Below are 17,468 nucleotides of genomic sequence, written 5' to 3'. Positions count from 1 at the left end.
GGATCACTTTCCTTCACGTTTGCACGTTGTCCTCTGCAAGAAAAGCAGCTGCATCCTTCCCCCAGAGAGCTTCCAGCGGACTGGCAGGCAGAGCCCTGGCTGCAGCCCCTTTACTTAGCAGCTGCCTGGGCTCAGAGCATTGTGACATCATCGGTTGGCTTCCTGCATGACTCAGCACCACCTGCTCAGGTGCCTGCTTCAGTGCCAGGCTGTGAGAGTGTGCAGCAGGCTAGGAAGGCAACTCCTGTTTAGGCTTTCCACTCCCCGGCCTGTGTCTCCCTCTTGTGGCACACCGCGCACGTCCACACAGACAGAGAGATATGAAGAGGAAGGAGGATGAACGAAAGAAAGACGCACTGTGTTCTCAAACAGCCAGCCAGGCTAGAGACTTGACTTCTTCCTCTGCCCTCCACACTCTCTCCTAGCGTGTTGCCAGAATGCAGGGAGCCGGAAGCCTACTTTACTTTTCTCTTCGACGTGGAGGCACGGCAGCGGAGGAGTGATGGCTGTTCCGGCGCTGGGCGGGGCCATGCTAATGTAATCAGGCGGCAGCTGAGCCTGGCCCGTGCGTCTGCGTTTAGCACAGGTGCGCCCATCCCGGGGGCCCGGCAGGCCTGCACAGGCAGTGGGAAGGGGGCCCCCCCCTGGGAGCTGGTAGCTGGCCGGGGTTAGCCGGCTGTGCGGGGCGGTGCTGGGTTGTGCGCTGTTCGCCGCTGCTGCATTTAGAAGGTAATTAGGGTTATCGCTTCTCGGCCTTTTGGCTAAGATCAAGTGTAGTATCTGTTCTTATCAGTTTAATATCTGATACGTCCCCTATCTGGGGACCATATATTAAATGGATTTTTGGAACAGGGAGATGGAAGAAGAGCTTGCTCTGTCCACTCCGCGCATCGATCTGGTATTGCAGTACCTCCAGGACCGGTGCACTACTCTCTCTAACTAGTGTCAAAAAAACAGATCAAAACTACTCAAATACCCAGCTGACTAACTAACTAAGTGTAGGGAAGTGTAGTGGAGAAATTAAGTGTCCCTCTGCAAAGTGAATTTGCCAGTAGCAAGTGTTGTGTATTGTCCACCCTGCTGTGCGGTCTATGTCTGTGCTGCTACTGTTGGGTGCAGGATACATTGTGAAATCCACAATAAAAACATTGTTTCAAATCTGTGTGTGCCTATTTTTGTGCATCTGTGTCATTTATTCATGGACTCTGTATTTCGCATTGGTTATCAGAACCTGAGAACAGACAGGAAAAGAAGTCAGAAAAACACACAAAAAAAACCCCACAACCAAAGAAAAAAAAAATCATTTTTAATTTTGATTAGTCTGTATTGTACTTGCGCGGCGCAGTATCTGCAGGTCAAAAAAAACCATGAACGGATCACTTTCCTTCACGTTTGCACGTTGTCCTCTGCAAGAAAAGCAGCTGCATCCTTCCCCCAGAGAGCTTCCAGCGGACTGACAGGCAGAGCCCTGGCTGCAGCCCCTTTACTTAGCAGCTGCCTGGGCTCAGAGCATTGTGACATCATCGGTTGGCTTCCTGCATGACTCAGCACCACCTGCTCAGGTGCCTGCTTCAGTGCCAGGCTGTGAGAGTGTGCAGCAGGCTAGGAAGGCAACTCCTGTTTAGGCTCTCCACTCCCCGGCCTGTGTCTCCCTCTTGTGGCACACCGCGCACGTCCACACAGACAGAGAGATATGAAGAGGAAGGAGGATGAACGAAAGAAAGACGCACTGTGTTCTCAAACAGCCAGCCAGGCTAGAGACTTGACTTCTTCCTCTGCCCTCCACACTCTCTCCTAGAGTGTTGCCAGAATGCAGGGAGCCGGAAGCCTACTTTACTTTTCTCTTCGACGTGGAGGCACGTCAGCGGAGGGGTGATGGCTGTTCCGGCGCTGGGCGGGGCCATGCTAATGTAATCAGGTGGCAGCTGAGCCTGGCCCGTGCGTCTGCGTTTAGCACAGGTGCGCCCATCCCGGGGGCCCGGCAGGCCTGCACAGGCAGTGGGAAGGGGGCCCCCCCCTGGCAGCTGGTAGCTGGCCGGGGTTAGCCGGCTGTGCGGGGCAGTGCTGGGTTGTGCGCTGTTCGCCGCTGCTGCATTTAGAAGGTAATTAGGGTTATCGCTTCTCGGCCTTTCGGCTAAGACCAAGTGTAAAAGCTTGGTCGAGGTCGAAGGGCTTGGTTGGGGTCCCCTTTGCCGGGGGGGCCCCGAGCGTAGAGGGCGATGAGCCGTTGGAGAGGTGCGGAGGCGGATGCTCAGCGGAGGACTTTGCGTTTCCTGGTCAAGCCAGACTTTCGAAGAACGAAATCACTGGAGATAATAGTGGAAAAGGTGCTGATGACGACACTGAAGCTGCAGGTGGGCGATATAAAAATGATACAAGACTTCCAAAACCAAGGTATTTTTGATGTTACATTCTGCCTAGAATCTACCTTGCAAGATGCATATGAATTGGTGAAAAAGCATGCTGATGATCAGTTTTTACTGAGGATGGAGGTGAAACCTCTCTTTATGATGACAGATGTTATGCTGACAGTCCACATGTACAATCCTGAAGTGGACTTATCGATTGTGAGATGCTTTCTGAATAAGTACTGTTCTGCTGTGAGAGGAGGTACTCCTTTACAGAATAAGTATGGCATAGCTAATGGGAAGTACCAATTTTTTGTGACCTTTAAGGAAGATAATAATGGCATTGGGGGGGTTGCCAGGCCCCCAGCTGTGTTTACCTTTGGAGGAGAGCGTGGCTTCCTCTTTTACCCAGGAATGCCAGTTTTTTGTCGAACATGCTGCAAATTTGGTCATATGAATACAACCTGCCCCACAGGTGTGTGCTGTAGGAGATGTGGAAGCCCTGGGCATGGGACTGCCAGATTTCCATGCCCCAGGGTGTGTGATATGTGTGGAGAAGCTGGGCACTGGGCCAGAGACTGTGGGGCTCCGCAGAGAGACTGGTTCAGGGGTGGCCCCAAAGAATCAGCAAGCACGAGTACTGCCAGTGGTGTTGGGAAGGAGAGGAAGAGGTGGAAGCCGAGAGGGGCAGCCTGGATGCCCAAGGAGCCGGCTAGAAACCCCTCCAGCATGTCTTTTGCAGAGAGGAGAGAAGCACTTTATGGCTTGGTTGGCTTGGAATACATTACGGCCGAGAAAGAGCTCGAGAAAGACGAGGCAGCTGAGAGGAAAAGGAGGGAAGCACTCCGATTGGCCGGTGATGTCATGGAAGGGGGCGGGGCCATGTTTGAACAGGCCAGTGGCAATGAGGTGAGAGAGTCTGCAGCCGAGCTGCAGAACGTCACTACCAGCCCTGGTGCTGAGTTTCCCCCTGTGACAGAGGCTGCAGCTGCAGGGAAGGAGATGTGTGTAATCCCTGCTGAAGGAAAACAAGCTGTTGATGTGTCAGAGCTTCAGAGCGGCTCTGATACAAATGTATCCAATTCTGCTGGCACTCTGCCCGGAGCTCCCGAGGCGGGGGGCGGGGCTAAAACGGCACAAGCAGCTGCTGGTCCTGAGTAGTGTTGGGCGAACAGTGTTCGCCACTGTTCGGGTTCTGCAGAACATCACCCTGTTCGGGTGATGTTCGAGTTCGGCCGAACACCTGACGGTGCTCGGCCAAACCGTTCGGCCGCATGGCCGAACTAAGAGCGCATGGCCGAACGTTCCCCGAACGTTCGGCTAGCGCTGTGATTGGCCGAACGGGTCACGTGGTTCGGACCCGAACGCGCTCTGATTGGCCGAACGGTCACGTGGTTCGGGTAAATAAATACCCGAACCACGTCATATCTCCGCCATTTGTCTGTGGGTTTAGCTTTGGGTAGGCAGGCAGGGTAGTTCGCGCTCCAGCCACGCTAGCCAGGGTCCCCCCCAGTCATTGTGTGTCGCTGCTGGGAACAGTAGTACACCGCTCGCTCAGCCAGACTATATATAGCATTGTTTACTGCCACTGTGTACCTCGCTCAGCCATGCTATATATATACAATTGTTTTTTTTCTCACACTCTGTGTACACGGCTTAGCCTGACTATATAGCATTGTGTGTACTGCCACTGCACTGTGCACCTCGCTCAGCCACGCTATATATAGCCTTGTGTTTTCTGACACTCTGTGTACACGGCTTAGCCTGACTATATAGCATTGTGTGTACTGCCACTGTGTGCACCTCGCTCAGCCACGCTATATATAGCCTTGTGTTTTCTGACACTCTGTGTACACGGCTTAGCCTGACTATATAGCATTGTGTGTACTGCCACTGTGCACCTCGCTCAGCCACGCTATATATAGCATTGTGTTTTCTGACACTCTGTGTACACGGCTTAGCCTGACTATATAGCATTGTGTGTACTGCCACTGTGCACCTCGCTCAGCCACGCTATATATAGCCTTGTGTTTTCTGACACTCTGTGTACACGGCTTAGCCTGACTATATAGCATTGTGTGTACTGCCACTGTGCACCTCACTCAGCCACGCTATATATAGCATTGTGTTTTCTGACACTCTGTGTACACGGCTTAGCCTGACTATATAGCATTGTGTGTACTGCCACTGCACTGTGCACCTCGCTCAGCCACGCTATATATAGCCTTGTGTTTTCTGACACTCTGTGTACACGGCTTAGCCTGACTATATAGCATTGTGTGTACTGCCACTGCACTGTGCACCTCGCTCAGCCACGCTATATATAGCCTTGTGTTTTCTGACACTCTGTGTACACGGCTTAGCCTGACTATATAGCATTGTGTGTACTGCCACTGTGCAGTGCACCTCGCTCAGCCACGCTATATATAGCATTGTGTTTACTGACACTCTGTGTACACCGCTCAGCCAGACTATATACCATTGTTTACTGACACTCTGTGTACACGGCTCAGCCAGACTATATATCATTGTTTACTGACACTCTGTGTACACCGCTCAGCCAGACTATATAGCATTGTGTGTACTGCCACTCTGTGTACACCGCTCAGCCAGACTATATAGCATTGTTTACTGACACTCTGTGTACACCGCTCAGCCAGACTATATAGCATTGTGTGTACTGCCACTCTGTGTACACCGCTCAGCCAGACTATATAGCATTGTGTGTACTGCCACTCTGTGTACACGGCTCAGCCAGACTATATAGCATTGTGTTTACTTCCACTCTGTTTCTGCTGGGCCTGGGAACAGTAGTACACCGCTCACCCGCCACTGTATAGCATTGTGCTCTGTGTCGCTGCTGGCAATAGTGGTACACCGCTCACCCACCACTGTATAGCATTTCTGTACTGCCACTGTACTGCTGCCAGTCAGCGTGTACTTTAAGGATAAGTGAAATGAGGAAGAAATCCGGTGAAAGAGGGAGGGGCAAGGGAAGAGCTGTTTCCCCTGACGGTTCACGTACAGGCCACAGGGGAGCACCCAAGAAAACCCATTCAATACCGCCCATGTTGTCCAGGACAACCACCCTCACAGATCCAAAAGAACAGGACCAGATAATTACTTGGATGACCTCTCAAGCGTCCAGCAGTGGGTTAAGCAGCACCAGCACATCACGCACGAGGTCCGAGTCCTCAGCCAGTTACAAGGAGCCAGTGGGCACAAAGCTGACACAACCGGCAGCGACACCACGCACACAACTGCCAGATAACCAGTCCGATGAATTACCTCAGGACACAATGGGGTATTCGCAGGAGCTATTCCCAGGCCAACAAACTTCCACCTTTGAAAGGTCAATGGAGGAACAGCCAGAAATGTTGTGCCCGGATTCACAACCATTTAGTGTGGGAAATGCACCGGGCACTGAAATACAAGGCGAGTCCGAGGACTTTGTAACCCAAATCCCAGAGCAAGTTGGGCAGGAGGGGTTGCAATTGCAGGAGGTCGGCCGAGAAGCTCTGGAAGACGACGTTGGAGTGAGCTGCGCAGAGGTTGTTCTGGGGAGCTCTACTCCACGGCGACGGCCCCCCACAATGACATATGACGAGTTTCAGGAGATGGAAGAGGAGGGTATGGACAATGTGGACATAGACCCAGATTTTGTTTGTGAACATCGCCGTCGTAGCAGCAGCACAGATGAGTCTGTTGAAGAACCCACTGCTGCACGTGCACGAGTTCGCCTTGTGCCACAAGGTAGGCGGCGCGTAATTTCAGGCACCACAAGCGTGGAAGTTCAAGTGAGAGGCAAAAGAGGCGCAAACAGAAATCGGCAGAGGCAGGTGCTCCAAAGTCTGGGCTTTCTTTGAAGACTGCACTGAGGATGTTACCATGGCGATTTGCAAGGTGTGCAAGACCCGCCTGAGCAGGGGGAAAAGTATTAACAACCTCTCCACCACCAGCATGAGCCGCCACATGCTATCCAAACATCCCACTCTGTGGGCAAACGCGGCAGGACAGGGTACCACCAGCAACACTGCCTCCCTTGGGTTCACCAGACTCACCACCAGACCCGCCTCAGCAGCAGCAGTAGCCCAGCCATTGCGTGGTTCACAATATTCGCAAACATCAGACGACGCTGACACTGTCACTTTCCGGAGTAGTGCTCTTGAGGTCTCCCAGTGTTCATCATCAAACACAACAACCAACAGCCCTTCAGTGTGCAGCCCTACGGTTCAGTTGTCTGTGTCGGAGATGTTTGAGCGCAAGAGGAAATTGCCAGCAAATGACCCCCGGGCCGTGGCAGTAACAGCCAGCATAGCCAAGCTTCTGGCCTGCGAAATGCTGCCATATCGAGTGGTGGAGACAAACAGCTTCAAGGGCATGATGTCAGTGGCCATCCCACGTTACGTGGTTCCCAGCCGCTACCACTTTGCGTGCTCTGCAGTGCCTGATTTGCATGAGCACGTGGTCAGCAAAATAACCCCGAAGCTTGAAGAATGCCGTTGCCTGCAAGGTTCACCTCACCACTGACACCTGGACGAGTGCGTTCGGCCAGGGTCGATACATCTCCCTTACCGCGCACTGGGTGAACCTTGTGGAGCCTGGCAGCGATTCCTCACCTGCTACGGCGCGGGTGTTGCCCACGCCGCAAACAGCTGCACCGCCGTCCCTCCCACTGGATAACAACAGCAGCACCTACCTCTCTGACTCCTTCTCCTCCAACGCATCTCAAAGCTGTACCTCATCCGGAAACGCTAACCCAGCTCCAGCAGCAGTAGGATCGTGGAAGCAGTGCAGCACAGCTGTTGGCATGCGTCAGCAAGCGTTGCTGAAGCTGATCTGCCTTGGGGATAAGCAGCACACAGGGGAGGAAATTTGGAGGGGAATAAAGGAACAGACGCATTTGTGGCTGGCACCGCTGGACCTGAAACCGGGCATGGTTGTGTGTGATAATGGGAGTAATCTCATTCGCGCTTTAAGGTTGGCTAAGCTGACACACATCCCTTGCCTGGCGCACGTGATGAACCTAGTAGTTCAGCGGTTCCTGAGGACGTACCCAGGCGTGCCCGATCTTCTCTTGAAGGTGCGTCGAGTGTCCAAACATTGTAGAAATTCCAGTACTGCTTCGGGGGCACTCGCCAAGATGCAGGAGCGCTTCAATCTCCCCCACCATCGCTTGCTGTGTGATGTCCCTACGCGCTGGAATTCTACGCTGCACATGCTAGCCCGCTTTTGCGAGCAGAAGAGTGCAGTGGTCCAGTACATGACGGCGCAGTACCGAGGCGCATCCGGACAGCTGCCAAGCTTCTGTGGATCCGATTGGGCCAACATGTTGGACCTCTGCCAAGTCCTCCAAAATTTTGAGAAATCCACGTTGCTTGTGCGCAGTGACAACTCTTCAGTCAGCATTACCATACCACTGCTGTGTTTACTGAAGAGGTCAATGTTGAAAATCAAGGAAACAGCTGTCATGATGCAACTGGGGGAATCTGAAGGAGAAAACGATCAGCGTGATGGTACCAACATCAGGCCATCCGCCTCAGGAAACGCTGGCCTCAGCAGCAGCTATGACGAAGAAGAGGAGGAGGAACAGCTGGAGTTGGAGCAGGAATTTCCTGCCACCACTGACGAGGGCCAGAGCGGTGCACGTTGGACTTCCACAATTCAGCGCGAATGGTCAGCAGAAGCAGGCCAGGAGGAAGGTGACGACTATGATGCATCACAACAACTATCACAACGCTCACAAGAGGATGATGAGGATTCTGGTAGGACTCTGGCACACATGGCTCAATTCATGCTAGACTGCATTGAACGCGACCCACGCATTGTGCGCATTCTGGACAACACCAATTACTGGGTTTATACCCTTCTGGATCCACGGTCAAACACAATGTTCCAAAACTGCTTGAAGAAAGAGTCAGACAGGTCAAAATGGAAGAATACCAGCAGGCCCTTGTGGAGACTTTAGAGAGGAGATTGACATCCTCCCCCTCCTCTAGCCAGTTGTACGCCGACAGACTGACTTCCGCAAACCCAGGACGACCAGGAGGGCAGCAAACAACGCAAGCCGCAGCTAGTGCCCAAAAGGGAATGGTATCGGCAGTGTCCATGGAGTGGGAAAATTTTCTGACACCCATGCAGCCGCAGCCCACTGAACAGCAAGCGTGCAGATCCACCTCCAACACCGATCGCCTGGAGAAGATGGTCAAGGACTACATGTCAGATGGCGTAGCTGTGTCGAACCATCCATCTGCACCCTTCAACTATTGGGTATCGAAGCTAGACACCTGGCACGAACTGGCAATGTACGCAATAGAGGTGCTGGCTTGCCCGGCAGCCAGCGTTATGTCGGAACGCTGTTTCAGTGCTGCCGGAGGCATCGTCACAGATCGGCGTATCCGCCTCTCCACAGAAAATGCAGACCGTCTGACTCAAATTAAAATGAATCAATCCTGGATTGGAAACGACTACGCAACACTCCAGGACCCCAACCAAGTAACATGACCAATGAACATCTGGGATGGTTTAGCGTTTCCGGTCCCTGTTTATTGAACCTCTCATCTTTATTACATTTATGACTGCATGGCGGCAAAAAGCATTGCTGCTATATCCGCACGCTTTTTGTTCTCATGCAAGGCCTGGGTTGTTGTGTCTCAAAAAGCATGGCCTTCTCCTCCTGCGCCTGCTCCTGTTCCACGTGTGCTGCTGCTGCTGCGTTAGCGTTGCCGGTCCCTGTTTATGGAACCTCTCATCTTTATTACATTTATGACTGCATGGCGATAAAAAGCATGCTATCCGCACGCTTCTTGTCCTCATGCAAGGCCTGGGTTGTTGTGTCTCACAAGGCGTGGCCTTCTCCTCCTGCGCCTCCTCCTGTTCCATCACGTCTGCTGCTGCTGGGTTAGCGTTGCCGCCCGGTCCCTGTTTATGGAACCTCTTATCTTTATTGCATTTATGACTGCATGCATGGCGGTACAAAGCATGCTATCCGCACGCTTTTTGTCCTCATGCAAGGCCTGGGTTGTTGTGTCTCACAAAGCGTGGCCTTCTCCTCCTGCGCCTCCTCCTGTGCATCACGTCTGCTGCTGCTGGGTTAGCGTTGCCGCCCGGTCCCTGTTTATTGAACCTCTTATCTTTATTACATTTATGACTGCATGCATGGCGGTACAAAGCATGCTATCCGCACGCTTTTTGTCCTCATGCAAGGCCTGGGTTGTTGTGTCTCACAAAGCGTGGCCTTCTCCTCCTGCGCCTCCTCCTGTTCCATCACGTCTGCTGCTGCTGGGTTAGCGTTGCCGCCCGGTCCCTGTTTATGGAACCTCTTATCTTTATTACATTTATGACTGCATGCATGGCGGTACAAAGCATGCTATCCGCACGCTTTTTGTCCTCATGCAAGGCCTGGGTTGTTGTGTCTCACAAAGCGTGGCCTTCTCCTCCTGTGCCTCCTCCTGTGCATCACGTCTGCTGCTGCTGGGTTAGCGTTGCCGCGCGATCCCTGTTTATTGAACCTCTTATCTTTATTACATTTATGACTGCATGCATGGCGGTACAAAGCATGCTATCCGCACGCTTTTTGTCCTCATGCAAGGCCTGGGTTGTTGTGTCTCACAAAGCGTGGCCTTCTCCTCCTGCGCCTCCTCCTGTGCCATCACGTCTGCTGCTGCTGGGTTAGCGTTGCCGCCCGGTCCCTGTTTATTGAACCTCTTATCTTTATTACATTTATGACTGCATGCATGGCGGTACAAAGCATGCTATCCGCACGCTTTTTGTCCTCATGCAAGGCCTGGGTTGTTGTGTCTCACAAAGCGTGGCCTTCTCCTCCTGCGCCTCCTCCTGTTCCATCACGTGTGCTGCTGCTGATGCTGGGTTAGCGTTACCGGTCCCTTTTCCTGGAACCTCTTCTCTGTATTACACTTATGACTGCATGGCGACAAAAAGCATGTTACCTGTGCAAAGAAACATGACATTCTCCACATTTAAAAGACAGTTTTTCCTTTGAAACTTTACAATCAATTTTCTCAAAAACTATAAGCTCTTTTGCAAATTTTTTTTTTCCCCTTGTACCCACTCCCAAGGTGCACATACCCTGCAAATTTGGGGTATGTAGCATGTAAGGAAGCTTTACAAAGCACGAAAGTTCGGGTCCCCATTGACTTCCATTATGTTCGGGGTTCGGCACGAACACCCGAACATCGCGGCGATGTTCGGCGAACGTTCGCGAACCCGAACATCTAGGTGTTCGCCCAACACTAACCAGGACTCACCCTGCATGACACAACAGTAAAATTCTTACTGTATGCAGATGACCTCTTACTGCTATCACCAACTAAAGAAGGTCTACAAGACAGCCTAGAAATCCTGGAGAAATTTAGCACAACATGGGCACTCCCCATTAATCTAAAGAAAACCAAAACCATGGTGTTCCAGAGGAAAAACAGGTCAGCCCAGAGCCCATCCTTTATACTCAATGACTGTGAAATCAGCAGAACCGATAAATATACCTACCTTGGTCTGGAAATCAACCAATCAGGAAGCCTTAAGTCAGCCATGGAGGCCCTAAAAGCCAAAGCATGCAGAACATTCTATGCCATCAGGAAAGAACTGTACCACCTCAAACCACCAGTAAAGGTCTGGCTGAAGGTTTTTGACAGAGTCATCACCCCAATCCTACTGTATGGAAGTGAAGTATGGGGCCCCACCACCTACTCAGACCAATCAAAATGGGAATCCAGCCCAACAGAAATATTCCACCTTGAGTTCTGCAAACACCTTCTCCATGTCCATCGGAGTACCTCAAACAATGCCTGCCGTGCTGAGCTGGGGAGATTCCCATTACTGCTTGAGATACAGAAGAGAGTGTTGTCCTTCTGGGCCCACCTACAGAGCAGCAGCCCTGACTCGCCCCACTACAAAGCCATGCTGCACAATGAAGACCAAGAAAAGCCGTGTGCACTGAAAGTCGTGGTCAGCTCTATACTCCCTCCAACCCCCGGCCCACAGGTCATAACAAAAGTCCAGATAAAACACACCACAGCTAAGAGCAAAGAAGACTATGTGGAAAAATGGAGGAGTGAAATAAAACAGTCACAAAAGCTAGCCATATACCAGTCTCTACAAAGAGAATATAAAATGGCCCCATACCTGGAAAAGCTGCAAAACTCTCAAGAGAGGAAAATCCTGAGTGTCTACAGATTGAGTGCTCACAACCTCGAAATAGAGTCTGGGAGACACAGACAGACATGCAAACCCAGGGAGGAGAGACTTTGCCAACACTGTGAGCAGAAGACCCTTGAGGATGAAAGCCACTTCCTGCTGCACTGCCCCAAATATACTGCAACCAGGGACACTTACTTTAAGAAATTGTCGGAACTATTCCCAGACTTTCTCACACTACAAGATGAGAGAAAAACATATATCCTACTGGGAGAAGAGGAATCCACAGTGACAATCGCTGCACGCTATGTCACAGCATGCCACAGACTGAGAGGAGCATAACGGTACTGTAAACCTAAAAATGTCCACAGACTGCTTAGCCATTGTCACCCTACCCCACCCTCTCTCATGTCCCCTTTTTCCCCTTGCTTTGGCAATACCTGTATGAATCTTGGTCATGCCAATAAAGCTATCTTTGATTTGATTTGATTTGAGATAAGCACAGTGTGTTTGTAGTGTAAGTGATACAAGAGAAGAGAAGTAGAATGGAGGGAGGGAGGGTAGTGGAGGGTCAGAATGGATGAGCAGACATCTATGAGTAGAATAGAGGCTCAGTGGGTACCACTACTGCATTTTAGTGCTGAGTCCTAGGCTTGAACATTGGCCAGGGCAAAATCTGCATGGAGTTTCTGTCTTCAGACACTTCAGACATTTCCTGCATCCTAAAAAACATACTAATAAGTCAACTGGTTTACCCCAAAACAATCCTATATTGAAAATATTAGACTATAACTGTGGTAGGGATTAGACTGTGAGCTCCTCTGAGGACAGTCAGTGACATGACTATGTACTCTGTAAAGTGCTTCAGGAGATGTCAGTGCTATATAAATAAATAATAATAATATGGTAGGACATTAGACTATGACTATGGTAGGGTTAGATTGTGAGCTCCTCTGAGGACAGTCAGTGACATCACTATGTACTCTCTACAGTGCTGCAGAAGATGTCAGTGCTATATAAATACATAATAATAATATGGTAGGACATTAGACTATGACTATGGTAGGATTAGATTGTGAGCTCCTCTGGGGACAGTCCGTGACATGACTATGTACTCTGTAAAGTGCTGCAGAAGATGTCAGTGCTATATAAATACATAATAATAATATGGTAGGACATTAGACTATGACTATAGTAGGATTAGATTGTGAGCTCCTCTGAGGACAGTCAGTGACATGACTATGTACTCTGTAAAGTACTGCAGAAGATGTCAATGCTATATAAAGTACTGCAGAAGATGTCAGTGCTATATAAATACATGATAATAATATGGTCGGACATTACAGTTTGACTATGGTAGGGATGAAATTGTAAGCTCCAGTGAGCAGTCAGTGACATGACTATGTACTCTGTAAAGTGCTGAAGATGTCAGTGCTACATAAATACACAATAATAGTTCCAAATGCTACTGGCTCCCCTGAAGAGTGCTCAGACTAGTGTACATAATTGTGCACATTGTTCCCCAAGTAGCAGTTGTTTGGTCAGAGAGACAGTGGGAGAGGGAGCATGAGCAGAGGGTGAGGGCGAGCAAAGTTAAGCTCCACACTCACCACAGTGACTGCAACAACACAGGAAGATGGATCCAGCAAGGTGTCCCTCATGACAAGCGTCCAGCGATTCATCTTCCTGCCAGCGGGTATGCGAGATGTCACGTGACATTACAGGACGGGCGCGAACGAGAAGTCAAGCGACCTCAGTACTTTACTTGATCCTCAGTGACGGTCACTTTTCACCACGCAATGCTAAGCGATGTCACGACATCGTGTAAATGACTACTTGTCGCTCAAAAAAAAAATTGATGGACATCGGGAAAATCGTTGGAAAAATCGTGAGGTGGTACATAGCATTAGAGAGAGGGCAAACAGACAGCATTAATGGAAATACATTATTATGCCATCTTCAATTATAAGTAGTGATGGATGTAATTACACACATTGCTTACATGTCCATTATCATTGTTTGAGCTTTAGATGCTGCCCTCCTATTCACTCTCTCACAATGAAAGACAAAACCTGCAACCCCCACTGTGTCCATTACACACTTCAAACACTGTCCTGTTGAATTAAGGGAGAAGTGTGGGCTGTGTAGGGGAGAGGATCAGATGATCCTACCTCTCCATAGCTAGTCATGTGGATCCTCCTGACATCTAGACATGCAGACATTCTAGCAGAGCACACAGCTGTCTGCAGAGTTTACTGTTTGTTTGTTTGTTTGTCTCACTCGCTCTGCAGACTCAGTAACATTTGGGGGTAGGGCGCTATCACCCCTGTGGAGGGGCAGAGAACAGCTATAAACCAGACACCTTCTTCTTAGGGAGTATCTATAATTCTGAACTCTGAATGATTCTTTATCCGTGACTTAGCAGAAGGCTATTTGTGAAAAGAGCGGAGTAACCAAGCAGCTCAGGGTGACCCAAGCTACTAGGAATGTATAGGGGGATAAAAGGAACCAAATGCCCTCCTACTAAAAAAGCAACGCTTGGTGTACCATATTTTTCGGACCATAAGACGCACTTTTTCTCCCCCAAACATGGGGGGAAAAAGTACCTGCGTCTTATGGTCCGGATGCTAGATGCCAAGTAGAAATCCCTGCACTGTAACTTAATTTCCTGGCGCTCCTATGTGTCCCCGCGGCAAACACCTTATGTGTAATGTCCCTGCCTATGTCCCCGCAGTAGTTGCACTACTTTTCATGTTCCCCCCACATGCCCCGTGCCTTCAGTTGTCCCCCGTGTCCTCTTATGCTCCAGCCGTTGTCCCCGGGCAATTACCTCTAAGAGGTCGCGTTATCATGTGTAATCTTGTGCCCGCTCGTAGCCCGCTGACTCGTCCCCCTCCGGCTCCTGTCCCCGTGGATCTGGTCAGCGCTGTGCAGGCTGGGGCTTACCGCTAAGTGACGGTACAGTGTGGCGATGTGAAGCGGAAAGCCGCCGGGTGGTCCATGCGTGCAGCTGATCCTCTCTCGCCCTTCACTTCCGTGTTGGTGACGTATGCGGAAGTGAAGGGCGAGAGAGGATCAGCTGCACGCATGGACCACCCGGCGGCTTTCCGCTTCACATCGCCGCACTGTACCGTCACTTAGCGGTAAGCCCCAGCCTGCACAGCGCCGACCAGATCCACGGGGACAGGAGCCGGAGGGGGACGAGTCAGCGGGCTACGAGCGGGCACAAGATTACACATGGTAACGCGACCTCTTAGAGGTAATTGCCCGGGGACAATGGCTGGAACATAAGAGGACACGGGGGACAACTGAAGACACGAGCATGTGGGGGGAACATGTGAGGACACAGAGGGGCACATGTGAGGACACAGGGAGCACATGTGAGGACACAGGGGGCACATGTGAGGACACAGGGGGCACATGTGAGGACACAGGGGGCACATGTGAGGACACAGGGGGCACATGTGAGGACACAGGGGGCACATGTGAGTGAGGACACAGGGGGCACATGTGAGTGAGGACACAGGAGGCACATGTGAGGACACAGGGGACACATGTGAGGACACAGGGGGCACATGTGAGGACACAGGGGGCACATGTGGGGCACATGTGAGGACACAGGAGGCACATGTGAGGACACGGGGCACATGTGAGGACACAGGGGGCACATGTGAGGACACAAGAGGCACATGTGAGGACACAAGGGGCACATGTGAGGACACAAGGGGCACATGTGAGGACACAAGGGGAACATATGAGGACACAGGGGGCACATATGAGGACACAGGGGGCACATATGAGGACACAGGGGGCACATATGAGGACACAGGGGGCACATATGAGGACACAGGGGGCACATATGAGGACACAAGGGGCACATATGAGGACACAGAGGGGCATGTAAGAGGACACGGGGGACACATCACAAGACACAGGGGGCACATATGAGGACACAGGGATCACGCAAGAAGATACAGGACACTTAAGAGGACAGAGGGGGGCATTTAAGAGGACACGGGAGACATAGATCACACAGGGAGACAGGAAGGCACAAGGGGGGGAGAGGGGGAGCCACTAAAGGAACAAAGGGGACACAAGAGGTACAAGGGGGGGCATAATAATTGAGGGGAGAAGAAGATCCACAAGATGCCCCTGCACCATGGATGCCCCAGGTTTAGTATTCTTTTTTTCCCTGGTTTTTGCCCTCTAAACCTAGGTGCGTCTTATGGTCCGGAGCGTCTTATGGTCCGAAAAATACGGTAATTTGCCTTCTTAAAACAGAAGGAAATCTTTTTCTCTCCAGTCCCTTACATTGGTCTTTCAGGACAGGAATTTTTATTTCCCCTTGGACTGACAGTAATTTATTGCGCCTTCCCCATCAAAGCCGCTCCAAGCCGCTGCCTGGGTGGTCAGTAGGTAAAGGCGCCCCTGTTGCTGGGGACACTTGGGTCTAGCATGTAGGCCCTAAGAGCCAGCCTGTGCTGACACAGCCGCTCCAACATGGCCAGAGTCGAATTCCAGCGAACTGGCATGTCGATGATCAGCCGGTGTTGTGGCCTTCCATACTGCTGCTGTAAGGTGGACAAGAGTGCAGAGGCAGTGGCTGACAGGCGGAAAAAGCGTACCACCGCCTGGGCATCCTGCAGCAGCTCGCTCATCCCCTGGTAGGTGCGCAAGAAGCGCTGCACCACAAGATTGAGCACGTGGGCCAAGCAGGGGATGTGCTGGAGGTTTCCCTGCTGCACTGCTGCCACCAGGTTGGCCCCGTTATCGGCTGCCACATACCCCACTTCCAGGCCTCTGGGGGTCAGCCACCTCCGCTCCTGCTTCCTGAGGGCGGCCAGGACGTTGGTGGCCGTAAGCCTCTCCTTCCCCAGGGTCACCAATTTATAAAGGGCTTGGCAGTGCTGAGGCTTGGCGCTGCTGCTGCCGAGGCGGGCTTGCTTTCCTGGTGCAGAGGGAGTGTCGTGACAGGACCCTTCTGCATCCCCCCTGATCCCACGTGGTGGCACCACTAGCTGGGCTGATGCGCTCTTGTCCTCCCTCCCTTCCATCAGTGTCACCCAGTGGGCCGTAAAGGACAGGTAGCGACCTGTCCCAAATCTGCTACTCCACGAGTCCATGGTCACGTGGACCCGCTTGCCCACAGAGTAGTCCAGGGAACGGGCCACGTTTTTCACCGCAAACTTGTGGAGTGCTGGGATCGCGCTCCTGCTGAAATAGTGGCGACTGGGGACTTGCCACTCGGGGATGCCAAATTGGAGCAGGGTCCGCATGGCGCTCCCCTCCTGCACCAGGGAGTAGGGAAGCAGCTGTGATGCCATGCACCGGCGTACCTACCGGGGATGCGACCCCATCAGCCGCAGGGGGGCCCGGGGCCAATCTAGGGCCCGCTCACTGTGCGCGGGGGAGTGCCGCCGCCGCCCGCCCGATTCTGGTCCCCACACAAGGTGCTCAACTGGCCGCAGCGTCTAATAGACGCTGCGCCAGTTCATTCCATGCAGCCCCGCTCCTGCAGCCTGCCTATTCCTCCGGCAGGCAGAGCATGGCTACGGCAAGATGGCTGCCGAAGAAGCCCTGCACTGGAGACTATTTGTGTCTCCCGTACAGGGCTTTGGCAGCCATCTTGCCGTAGCCCTGCACTCTGCCTGTCAGTGCGGGAGATGTGCTGCGGTGCACAGGAGGATCATCGGGGAGCTGCGCACCAGAGGCCAGGAGAGACTCCTGACAGGTAAGTGAATTGTTTTTCTTTTTACAGGGGCATTTTTTTTTCTGGTGACTGCTGCCCACATTAGGATTTTCTGATGACTGCTGCCCACATTACGATTTTCTGGTGAATTCTGCCCACATTGCGATTTTCTAGTGCCTGCTGCCCACATTACGATTTTCTGGTGACTGCTGCCCACATTACGATATTCTGGTGTCTGCTGCCCACATTGCGATTTTCTAGTGCCTGCTGCCCAC

General features: G+C 51.8%; 1 non-coding gene across 1 annotated transcript; it reads left to right on the top strand.

Annotated features, from left to right (window-relative positions):
• Positions 1 to 741: 741 nt before the first annotated feature.
• On the top strand, positions 742 to 932 carry LOC137505589 (U2 spliceosomal RNA). Its single transcript, XR_011020197.1, has one exon. It is a non-coding gene; the product is annotated as a U2 spliceosomal RNA (small nuclear RNA).
• The last annotated feature ends 16,536 nt before the right edge of the window (positions 933 to 17,468 follow it).

This window comes from Hyperolius riggenbachi, chromosome 4, assembly GCF_040937935.1.
Source record: "Hyperolius riggenbachi isolate aHypRig1 chromosome 4, aHypRig1.pri, whole genome shotgun sequence".
Lineage (NCBI taxonomy): Eukaryota > Metazoa > Chordata > Amphibia > Anura > Hyperoliidae > Hyperolius > Hyperolius riggenbachi.
This window is presented reverse-complemented; position numbering and strand designations above follow the sequence as displayed.